Source organism: Myotis myotis, unplaced genomic scaffold (genome assembly GCF_014108235.1).
Source record: "Myotis myotis isolate mMyoMyo1 unplaced genomic scaffold, mMyoMyo1.p scaffold_m19_p_20, whole genome shotgun sequence".
In the NCBI taxonomy this organism is placed as follows: domain Eukaryota; kingdom Metazoa; phylum Chordata; class Mammalia; order Chiroptera; family Vespertilionidae; genus Myotis; species Myotis myotis.
Window position 1 is genome coordinate 7827539 of NW_023416325.1, and position 11308 is coordinate 7838846.

Here is an 11308-nt window from a genome sequence, read left to right on the forward strand (position 1 = left end):
AACTCCTTCTCCTGCTCCGCCTCCATGAAACTTTCTGGACTTCCCTCACTGTATTTTGTAAGTATATGAACAACCCTCCGAGCTGGACATAGGCCCTGTAAGGGTGAGGACCACTTCTTGAGCTCCTTTCATAAGCTCCACAGCTACACAGACACTACAACAGACTGCGCTGAGCACACTGCCCAACAAAACATCCATCCTCTTCGGATGTTGAGACTGCAGTCGAACAGAAACTTGGCTGAGAACATTTTCTGTGAAATCAGAGGCCTAGGAGGAACCATTCTGTGTCTGTCCCGGAATCCTCGAACGCTAGCTGTCCCTTACCGAGGGCCGCTTTCTAATCTGCAGAATGGGACTAATTATAGAACCTACCTCATCGAACTGCTATGAGGATGCACAGCATGTAACATATAAATATTTATAACCTATAAAATGGTATGACATACACAACAGACGAAGACTTAACAGTGCTTGGGCCGGATGTAGAAACTTTCTATTATTAGCAGCAGCGGCCTCATTATCCCATCGTCCAAAATGTACCCAGGTTTCTTTCCCCCAGGCCCAGGACAAAGAGAATGCAGTGATGAGAGCCACCCACTGGGCGGCAGTGCAGAGTTCAAAATGGATTTTGGTGTCTAGGTATGAGCATGATATGTACAGGGAAGAAACAGAAATATTTAAGGGTCATTTTCCTACTCCCTGACATCCGAAATAACTTTAAAAGTCAAGAAGGACTCAAGAAACCCCAGAGGCAGTAGGAAACCTATGGATTGTGATTTCTCAAATATTCATTCTTCTTCTGAGGGCTGTCTACACATAGAAGAGCAGGTAGAAGTACTTTGGGTAGGAAACTTCCAAAATGAGTGGGGAAGCACGGAAAATTACAAAGTGTAAAGCCAAAAAAAAAAAAAAATGCATCTCCTTTTCTTTCAGAAGAAGGGACAGACAAAGGTTTTTGCAAGTCCCCTTGGAGCTGAGATATTCAAATTATGGAATCAGTGAATCTTAGAACTTGAAAGGGGGCACGTGATCCAACATCTCATCTAACAAATGAGGAGGTGGCTCCTGACTCCCAGGACCAAGGAGCCATATATAAACAGGTGGCTCTTGAAGAACTAAAAGCAAAGTGACTTCCCAAAACGTAGTGCCCTGAACTCATGGCAACCTAGAGACTCTTATTAAGCAATTGTGTATTTTTCTAATCATCTCAAAAGCAATCTGTATGTGTCACCCCTTCCCAGAAAGGCAGGGAGAAAATTGCAGTGGCCTAAACCACTGGACTCTCTCCACTTCAGACAGAGATTGGGCGGCAAGGAGATTTAGCCAGGTTGATTTAGGAAGATTTTCTTGCCCAGATACAGTACGTAAACCTGGTCATTCAGAAGATCCTCATTTTCTCACCCTGACTCCAATCCACTTGCCAATCCAAACAGAGTATGTTCCACATTAAAGCCCCAGGATTCTCTATGGGTAACATATGGAGCTATAAAGTCTCATAACCCAGTGGTATTATCCCTAGAGTTAATAAAACTCCGCTAACATATGTTTCTGTTATTCTCATCCTCAGATACGTGTATTAAAATATGTTATACACAATGTATGGTTAATTGAAAGATACAGGGGGGTATATTAAAAAATAAATCTGTTTATATGACCTATGCTGAAATACATTTGAAACACCATCCAGTTGCTTGCATTCTAACGTACGTGGACTATCTCTCTGACTTTTCCTCTAATCACTCTATTTTTTTTTCTTTCCATTTCCCATGTCTCCTTGTATGCTTTCTTGGTGCCAAGCTAACCACAGAATAGTAAGATTAGAGGTAGGGGATTGTGATGCCAGAAACCAAGGCAGTTAGTAAGGAGGTATGGTCAGAAGTGAGGAACAACAGGAGAAAAGAAAAAGCCCAGTCATTCCCTCCCTGTGAATCCTGGCTGTGCTATATTTTAGAACTTAATCCAGAGAGAAGATCAAGAATATCCACTTTCCTCTCCCTGTGCTCTGTGTTCATACCCGCATGTCAAGGCAGAGCCTAATTTTTCTTTTATTTCCTTTGCAAAGCAAGGAAGTCAGGAGAGGGAGAACAGGAATCTGCAGATTCCTCTGACCCTCCCTTCATTGTCATACCCTGTACACTGTTAGTTATCAAGTCCAGCTCACACTTAATCCTGTTCATTTGTAGAATTTGTCATCGCTTTCAATCCACTTGCACTGCCCTGGTCCAGGCTTTCATGGTCTGAAGTCTGGATTATCGCAGGAACCTCTTACTGGGCCTTTCTGCCAACCGTCTTTTCCTCCTAATCACGCTTCCTACAAGCTCACTAGAGTTGTGAGTTGATGAACATCTGACTCCATTTAAAAATCTGATTTAATATCCTTCTATGACTCTCTGTGGCCCACCCAACAAAGCACAAATTCCCATCGAAGGCCCTTCATCATAAGACCCCAGCCCAACCTTCAAGCTTCACCTGTCCCATGCATTCTACAGTCCAGCCATTCCAAGCTATTTGCATCTTTAAAACTCCTATGCCATAGTGTATACTCACCCCACAGTGAGGACTGCTTTCCCTCCTTATCTACTACCAAATTCCATTCATGCTTCAAGACCCAGGTCCTCTGTGAGGTCTTCCCCAGGTCCATTGAGAGCTACTGCTGCCATTGCTCTCCTATAATCCCATAGATTTATATACATATTTCTATTAAAGGACACAGAGGGTGCCAGGAGAGCACTAAATGGGGCATCTTCTGTCAGACTGGAAGCCACTCCTGGGAAAGGACTGAAAGGGATGCATTTGGAACCAGAGAGGTTGGGGATAGGCTATCAACCTACTCCAGGTGAGACGTGACGCTACTCTGCACTAAGGCGGCAGCACCAGAAAAGGCACAGTAGGGACCAAATTTAAAGGCATTGGGATGAAGGGGAGGGGAGGGTGGAATCAAACCATGTGACCAGATGACCCATGAAATGTGAGGGTCCCTCCAGGGAGGAGTCTGGGTGAGCACAGGTCTGGGAAAGGTTTAGGTATGCAGATTCATGAGCCACTGATGGTCAGTTTTAAACGAAGCAATGGGAGAGCATGTGATCCCCAGGGAAAGAGTTTGAAATGAGGAAGGAAGGAGGAGCTCATGAGGGAAACTGAGCAGGAACAAGCAGAGAGAGAAGAGGAGCCCAGCACAGAAGCAGGAAGTAGAGGTCTGCTTAGTGCCTGGTACCTGGTAGATATGCAGATATTTGTGGAATAAATGAATGAATCACTGTATTTAAATGACCCACTTAAAACTGAAAACATGGGAAAGGCCTTTCATAGGAACAGGAGCGCACCTACTATCTTCCCCTAACAGAATCTTCTGGGTAGTTAAGACCAAGGAGAGAGGGCCTTTGCAGTTCAGTGGAGAGCAGGGAAATCCGAGGGGAAAGGTGACTGAACTCGGTTCCATGACTGAAGGGAGGACACATTCCTCACGGCCAGCTGAAAACATCAGGGAAGCCAAGTCACCCGCCAGCCTTGTGACCGGACAACCAATGGGTCCGGGCTGCTGTCACTACGTGAGCCAAATTAACAGAGACAGGGTTGAATCATATATGAGCGTTTATTCCAATACTGCCAGCAGTATGGGAGAGCAGCAGGTCATCCACAAAAATCTGCTCTACAGCCCCCATAAGCCAGCTGCTTCTATTGGATAGAAGGTCAACAATGACGTGGGGAAGTAGGAATTATAGGCATGGGAAAGTAGGCATGGGATAATCCTTACAGGTTGCAAGTCATGCAGGCTGGGGGGGAGTTGAAGGAGGGTGTTCATCTGCAGGCACCCCGGACCAGATTACAGGTAATAGGGGCTGAGGGTTATAAAAAGTAGGTGCCTCCTGGACTAGACTGTTTCAGCCATGAGGTTGTAGATCTTTCCATCATGGTAGGCAGTTCCCAGGACAGGAGGATGGACTGCATTCCGATGTCAGCTCCTATGTTCCCGGGTGTACAACTTTCAGCCAGGTTAGAATGTGCTTTCTCTAATCAGGACAGAACCATCAGGGTGAACAGAACATGGTTAATATTTCTTATAATCTTTGCTGGCCCCCAGGATTCTATTTCTGCCCCTAACAGCCTCACCACTGGTAGGAAACCTGCCTTCCCAACCTGCAGATATGATGCAGCATGAGCCACGCAGGAAACACAGGGGAAACGGGGCAAGTCAGAGGCACCAGGAGGAACAACCAGAGACTGAAATTCAGTGTGGGAACCTTGAATGGATCCTTTCAGTGATGTTCTTGGAACAACTGGAGAAATTTCAAGATGGGCTAGATATCGATGCTACCAGGGAATGGACAGTTCTCCTGGATATGATCATGGTATTGAAACTGTCCTTGTTCTTACAAAATGCACATGAAAGTATTTAAGAGTGAAGTATCAGGCCCAGCTGGTGTGGCTCAGTGGTTGAGCATCAACTTATGAACCAGGAGGTCACGGTTCGATTCCCGGTCAGGGCACATGCTGGGGTTTCAGGCTCCATCCCCAGTAGGGGGCGTGCAGGAGGCAGCTGATCAATGATTCTCTCTCATCATTGATGTTTTTATCTCTCTTATGCTCTCTCTTCCTCTTTGAAATCAATAAAAATATATTCTTTTTAAAAAAAGAGTGAAGTATCAGGGCGTCACTTCCAAGCAGTTTGACAAAAAAAAAAAAAAAAAAAAAAAAAGTCTATGAAAGAGATGAAGCACATACAGTAAAATAACAATTATAGACCCTAAGTAATGGATGTATGATCACCCATTATTCTTCCCAGTATTGTATGTCTGATATTTTTCATAATAAAATTTTGGGAAAAGAATGAGAAATATAAGCCCGAAACCTTGGACATTCATCTCCCCAAAGCAGTTGTGCAATATTCAGAAAGCAGGAGCCATATTGACTTCTGAGGAGTGATATAAAAGGCCAGCAGCCCAGAAAAGTGCAAAAAATGTTGGGAAACACAACTACGGGAAGAATAACCTTAACCCACTTATATTTCAACACAGATTGGGAAATAGCAGCTATGGAATTTCTTTGAGCATTCCTGACCCTCTGTCACTCCTGGGTTGAAGTAATGACTAGCTGGCATTCATTGCCCACTTACTACATGTAGCTCTGTGCTAAACACATCAGCACATTGAACACACACAATCGCTGCGAGAGGTAAGTACTATCATTTCCCCTTTAATAGATAAAGCAACCAAAAGTGTGTCCCCCCCTCAAAAGGGTCAGCACCTGTTCGACCACCCTATCCACATAGACCAGCCTAACTCCGGTCCTCGCAAACTTTCTCCCCTCACCTTTCTGGCTCATGTAGAAACGGAGCCCAACAGGTATCAGCCTGGGGTGCTGCACTAGCTCTTGGGGTCCCCCTACCCCCTGCCCACAGCTTTGTAAACTGTTCTTTATTCAACTGTCTCCTCAGATTATTCTACTTTGAGTGTGCCATCTACTTCCTGTTGGAATCCTAGCTGATAGTGAGTGGGGGCGAGGCGGGGGGAGGGAGAGGGAAGGAGGTAAACTGGAGAAATTTGAATCCTCCTAACAGTAAGGTGGGTCAGGAAGCAACCTCAGTTGGTGGAGAAGGCAGCCCCTGAGGGAGGGAGGGGGCGGGTGGGCGTGGAGGGGGGGAGGCAAATTGGCAAAACTCTGGGCATGGTAAAGCCACTTGGAGAACAATCTGGAAATAGCTCACAGTAAAGTTGAAGGTACACACACCCTATGGCTCAGAAATTTCACCCCCGGCGGCTCTCCTATATACATGCCCCGGAGAACATGTACGGAATTTTCACAGTAGAACTGTTTGTATTAGCAAAATTCTGGAGGCAACCTAAATGTCAATCATTCGATCCAAATAATGAAACAATACACCAGACGGAAAAACAAGTGAACTAGAACTCCATGTATCCACAGGAATGAGTCCACCAGATGTAGCATTAAGCAAAGAGAGTAAGCTGCAGAAAACACAGGGATACGCAGGAGCTACCTGCAGATACAAGTGGGATGCATGCATTGTTTAGGGATCCAGATTTATGCAGTGGAAGGATAAACGGATGTCTAGGGATGATAAGCAGCAAACTAAGATGATGGGCGCCCTTGGTGGAGCGGGAGGAGCATGGAGGGGGAGACTCCCACGGGGGCCTTCAACTCTATTAGTGATGTTTTATTTCTCATGCAACATGATTAATAAAATAAATCACCTAAGCTTGATTTTATTATTCCTTGTTCCTTCTGTATGTCTTAAATACTTAATAATTTTGAGGAAAGGGAAGGAACAAACTTCTGGAGGTTTCCAGGGAAAAGAAAGAGCCACCGGGTTGCTGGACTCCACTTCTCACCATTCCTCACCGCCCTTTGACACACAGTAGCTCCAACCATCCAGGGTTTCCGGGGCCTCTGGACTCCAGGTTCATGAGGTGGCAGGGTGGTTCCAAAGCCAAATGCCAGCCCTGAGAATCTCAGAGGAAGCTCCACTGGGAAACAGGCAAGAAGGCAATTGAGCCCAGCCAGTGTTGCTCAGTGGTTGAGCATCAACCTACGAACCAGGAGATCACGGTTCGATTCCCGGTCAGGGCACATGCCTGGGTTGTGGGTTCAATCCCCAGTGAAGGGATCGAAGAAGGCAGACAATCAATGATTCTCTCTCATCATTGATATTTCTATCTCTCTCTCTCCCTCTCCCTTCCTCTCTGAAATCAATAAAAATATATTTAAAAAAAATAAGAAAGTAGTTGAGTGAACAGATTTCCTATTAGGAGAGATGATAGGGGTCAGGGCCAGTGTGGGTTGTGTTGATAGGCCCTTTGGAAATCACAAAACATTGCCTCCAGAACATGCTCCTAGGTCATTCCAAGGAGTCTTTCAGGGAAAACAAATGGCCAGGTAATTGTCTCCCCACCTTACCAAGAGACTGACAAGACCTCCTCAGCGGCCAGGGTGGCGAGGAGCCCAGTGCTAGAAGGAAGCAAGGAGCTTGAGTCCCGGCCCCGCCACTGGCCTGGGTAAGTTTGCACAAGTTACTTCACATTTTGAAACCCTGGTTGCATTCTGAGTTGGTCAATCCTCAGAGGAAGGCTGTGAAGACCAGACGGGACTGTGTTTGCACATCGGAACAGTGCCCGCACAGGACAGCGTCCTCACAGCTCCAGAGGCGACGGGCCGAGTTATCTTGCTCTCACGCACGTTCCCAGGAAGTCTCCACCTTGGAAATTCTCCCTGACAGTTGGCTGTGTCCCAGCCCCGGCCCCGCCCAGGCGCCGGGTGTCCCTGCTGCCTGGGGCACTGCAAACAGTCAAAGAGGGCCCTTCCAGCGGTCAGAGGTCACGTTGTTCTCCTGAACACATTTCCTTACACCCCCAAAGGCTCTTTTCTCAAAATCCATAAGACCAACACCACCAAGTCAAGATATCTGCTGGATCGCCCATGCTGCCGTGGGGCTGGGTGCTCCCTGGTGAGACCAGAAGCCCAGTCCCATGAGGCCACCTGGACAGGTGGTCAAAGTCAAGAGAGCAGTGGCCTGAACCCCTGCTCATACTGGTGGGATTGTGGCCCCAAGAAGGGGCAGAGGAGAGGGGGCGGAAGGACGGACTGCAACAACGTAAGGATGTGGCTGGAATCTCATCAGCCTCCGAACATTCCCCAGGATTCTTGTTTCCCACGTTCCCCAATCCGATCTTTCACGAGGAGGTTCCCTTCTCTCTTCCTCTCCATCCTGCCCTTCCTTTCTGCCCAAATCCCTCTCCTTTGGAAACAAAGAGTTCTGCTTCTTGTCAGGAATGCTCTGGGAGCCAGGAACTCTTATCTCCCTCAGCAACATTCTGGCCAGTGCTTGGAATGTGACTTGAGTTCCTGAGCAAACACAAGACAAACACGCCAGGGCTTCCCGGTGAGCCCCAGGGGGTGGGGCACTGAGCTCCTGGCACCCCTGCTTGGGAGCAGGGACGATGTCATTGCGGTCCCCTGGGGCTGCCCGGGCTGGGCAATGTGGTGGCATCAGGAGAGTTTGAAGGGGGAGACATTTGGCTCTCCTGGGACTCGTGGCTAGGATTGCAGGCCTCAGGGCTGACTCACCCAACAGGGCTGGGTGCAAGCCAGGGAGCCACGGAAAGACTTTCTGGGTCACACACGCTGCCACGGGCCCTGCCAGCTCAGCCTGCTGGGGGCCAGCCAGGGCTCGCTGGGCAGGGGAGCGGGGCCCAGGGGGGTCAAGACCTTTTGACCATTATTGAGGCTTTTTCTCTTCTGGGACAAAAACGCATTCCTATCCGGAGGATGAATTACAAAGCAAACTGTTGCTGCCTCTCTTCAAAGGCCAGGAGGTTAGGAAAGGACTCCTTCCCCGTGCGGAAAGCTTCAAAGGACAGCCAGGCTGTCTGCTCCAGGCGGCTCCAGTGTCAGTTGCTACCCCCCTACCCTACCTGGAGCTTCTAGAGGCGGGACCCAGCCTCCTCTCCTTTCTCCATTATTTGCTGCAACATAATAAGAAATATATAGCCTGGCTGGCGTGGCTCAGTGGTTGAGCACCAACCCATGAACCAGGAGGTCACGGTTCGATTCCCAGTCAAGGCACATGCCCGGGTTGTGGGCTCAATCCCCAGTGTGGGGCGTGCAAGAGGCAGCCCATCAATGATTCTCTCTCATCATTGATGTTTCTATCTCTTTCTCTCCCTTCATCTCTGAAATCAATACAAATACTTATTTGCTAATATGCATGCGTATAAGTCCTTTGGTTGCTCTCTAACCCCCTCACCTCCCCTGCCATTTGTCTCTGGATCTATTTTTGTTGCATGCATATTAGCATAACCAACGGACACAGACACTGGGCTGGTGGGGGCTTGCCCGGGGTGGGAATGGCTGGGGGAGGAGGGGGTCAATCAGGGAAAAAGGAGACATATGTAAAACTTTAGACAATAAATTTAAAAATAATAATAAATAAATAAAATATTTTTAAAAAGAAATATATAGATAGATATAGGTTATATAGATATGGATATAGAGATGGAGATGGAGATGAGATGGAGAGGGAGATGGAGAGGGAGATAGAGATTATATATATTGATTTCTGCCCCCTCCTTCCTGATGCAGAACTCTTCAAACCCTTGGGATTTCCTGGGCGATGGAAGTGTCTTTTGTTGTCCTGAGGTGACTCTTGGTGGGCTCCTGGGTGGCCCCCGGCTGGGAGCCAATCACCAGAAAGACCAAGCCGTGATTGCAAACCTAGAACTTTCACCCATCAGGGCAGGGACGGGGCTGGAGATGGAGGTAACAATCCCCCGTGCCTACTGAGGAAACCTCGTGCGAATCTCTAAACTACAGGTGTGGAGAGCTTCGTCCTGGGGAACACACGAGCGCAGGGAGGTGATGCCCCAGCCCCACGGGGACAGGGCTCCTGCACTCAGAACCCCCGGGTCCTCGCCCCACAGACCTCTTCCCGTGGCTGCTCACCCGTGCCCTTTATCACAGCCTTTATCATAAACCAGGACACATAAGCGAGTGTTTCCCTGGGTTCTGTGAGCCATCCCAGCCGATCACCAGCCCTGAGTGGGGACTGTGGAAACCCTCACTCTGTAGCTAAGTTCATCCGAAGCCTGGGTGTCCTGGGGACCACGACTTGAGACTGGTGTCTGCAGTGGGGCGCCTTGTGGGACTGTGCCCTTGAACCTGTGGAGTCTGATGCTGACTCCAGCTAGTTAGTGGCAGAAATAAATTCTAGGACACCCGCTGGCGTCAGAGAGCTGGGACATGGTTGGTGCGGGGGCGGGGGGGGGGCACACATTTCGTGTTATAAGTAGGGAAAGTCTTCCTTTACCCCTATCCCTGCCCTTGGGGACATTTCCATTATTGGCAATGGCTGTCATGGGAAACAGAAGGGGTGACAAAAATAACAAGCCCGGGAACTGCAGACCCTTCCGCGCTTCCCCCAGCCCGTGGGGTCACCTGGGCTCCTCGGGCTCAGGCCTCCTTCTCCAGAACCTTTATCAAGGGCTGAAGCGTGTCCAGGCCCCACTCTGGACCCTTCCCCGACCCCTCTCCATGCACAATGGGCTCTGAGAAGCCATTCTCCCTGAGGCCCCGCAGGAAAGGCATGGGAAGGGAACCTTTCCTCTCTGACCCGCAGCTGACACCCAACAATCATCTCCCAAAGATTCAGCCACAACTGTGCCTAGAAACCCAGACTGCTGAGGCCAAAACACCCTAAAGGGACATTAAATAGTAACCCTACCTTCTCACCTCTCAGACAGGAAGCGGGATTCCCGGAGAGGACCTCAGATCTGAGACCAACACAAGTCTCTGGACTCGCAGTTGGATGTTATTCAAAACGCATCCCACCCCACCCCTTTGGTTGTAACACTGTCCAACCAAAACAGAACTGGGAAGCAAGAAACATTCTCCCAACAGAATGAAACTTGGGGTTTCCTCCTAAGGCAGGTACCCAGAACCCCTGCACAGTAGACCCTCTGGCCCCTCCTGTGCCTCGCCCCTCACTCGAGGGGTCCAGGTGGCCCCAGAGGCCTTCCTGCTCCTGCTGGTCCCAGGCCCCAGCCTGCTGCTCCTCTGCTGGATGGTGGACGGCTCCTGCCCCTTCAGCAGGGCTGTGTCCTGCCCTCGGCCAGGCTCTCCCGGGTCACACACCCCACACAACCCACACACCCAGACCTCAGTTCTTTTGTGCATCAGTTCTTCTCTCCTTGGCACCCACCACACCCGCCAATGTGCTGCCTCGTTTGCTCTGCCTCCTCAGCCAGCTGCATGGGACGGGACTGCGCCTGCCCAGTCACTGCTACACCACAGCCCCCAGCTCCGTGGCTGCACATGGTGGGTGCTCAGTAGATTTGGGCAGCGTGTTTGTAGGCGAGATGAAGTCACCGAGGCAGGACACAGGTTTAAATACTTACAACTTTATTAGGAGAAGGCTGTTGTCCCCGCAGCAGCCAGCCCCCCGTATACACAGTATACACAGCCCGGTGGTACCCGGTCTCCATCCCCTGCAGAACACGGAATGCAAAGGAACCAGACACAGAGGGGGCTCCATGATGACGGTGCCTTCCAGGCCGGAAACACGCGCGTCTCTGCACCTGTGCCCACCCCACCCCACAGCAGGGCCAGGCCATGCGCTCAAACTCCTCCAATCAGTGCACACGGTGGGCAGAGGGGGCAGAGGGCTCCTGAGCCCAGGTCCTTCCTGGGCCACACCCCACAACAGAAGTTGCTCGAGCCCCCAGAATGCTCCTCTCCTCCCACTGGACACGAGACACCACCTTAGCTTTTTATCCCCATCCCTAGATGCCCGTGCCTTGAG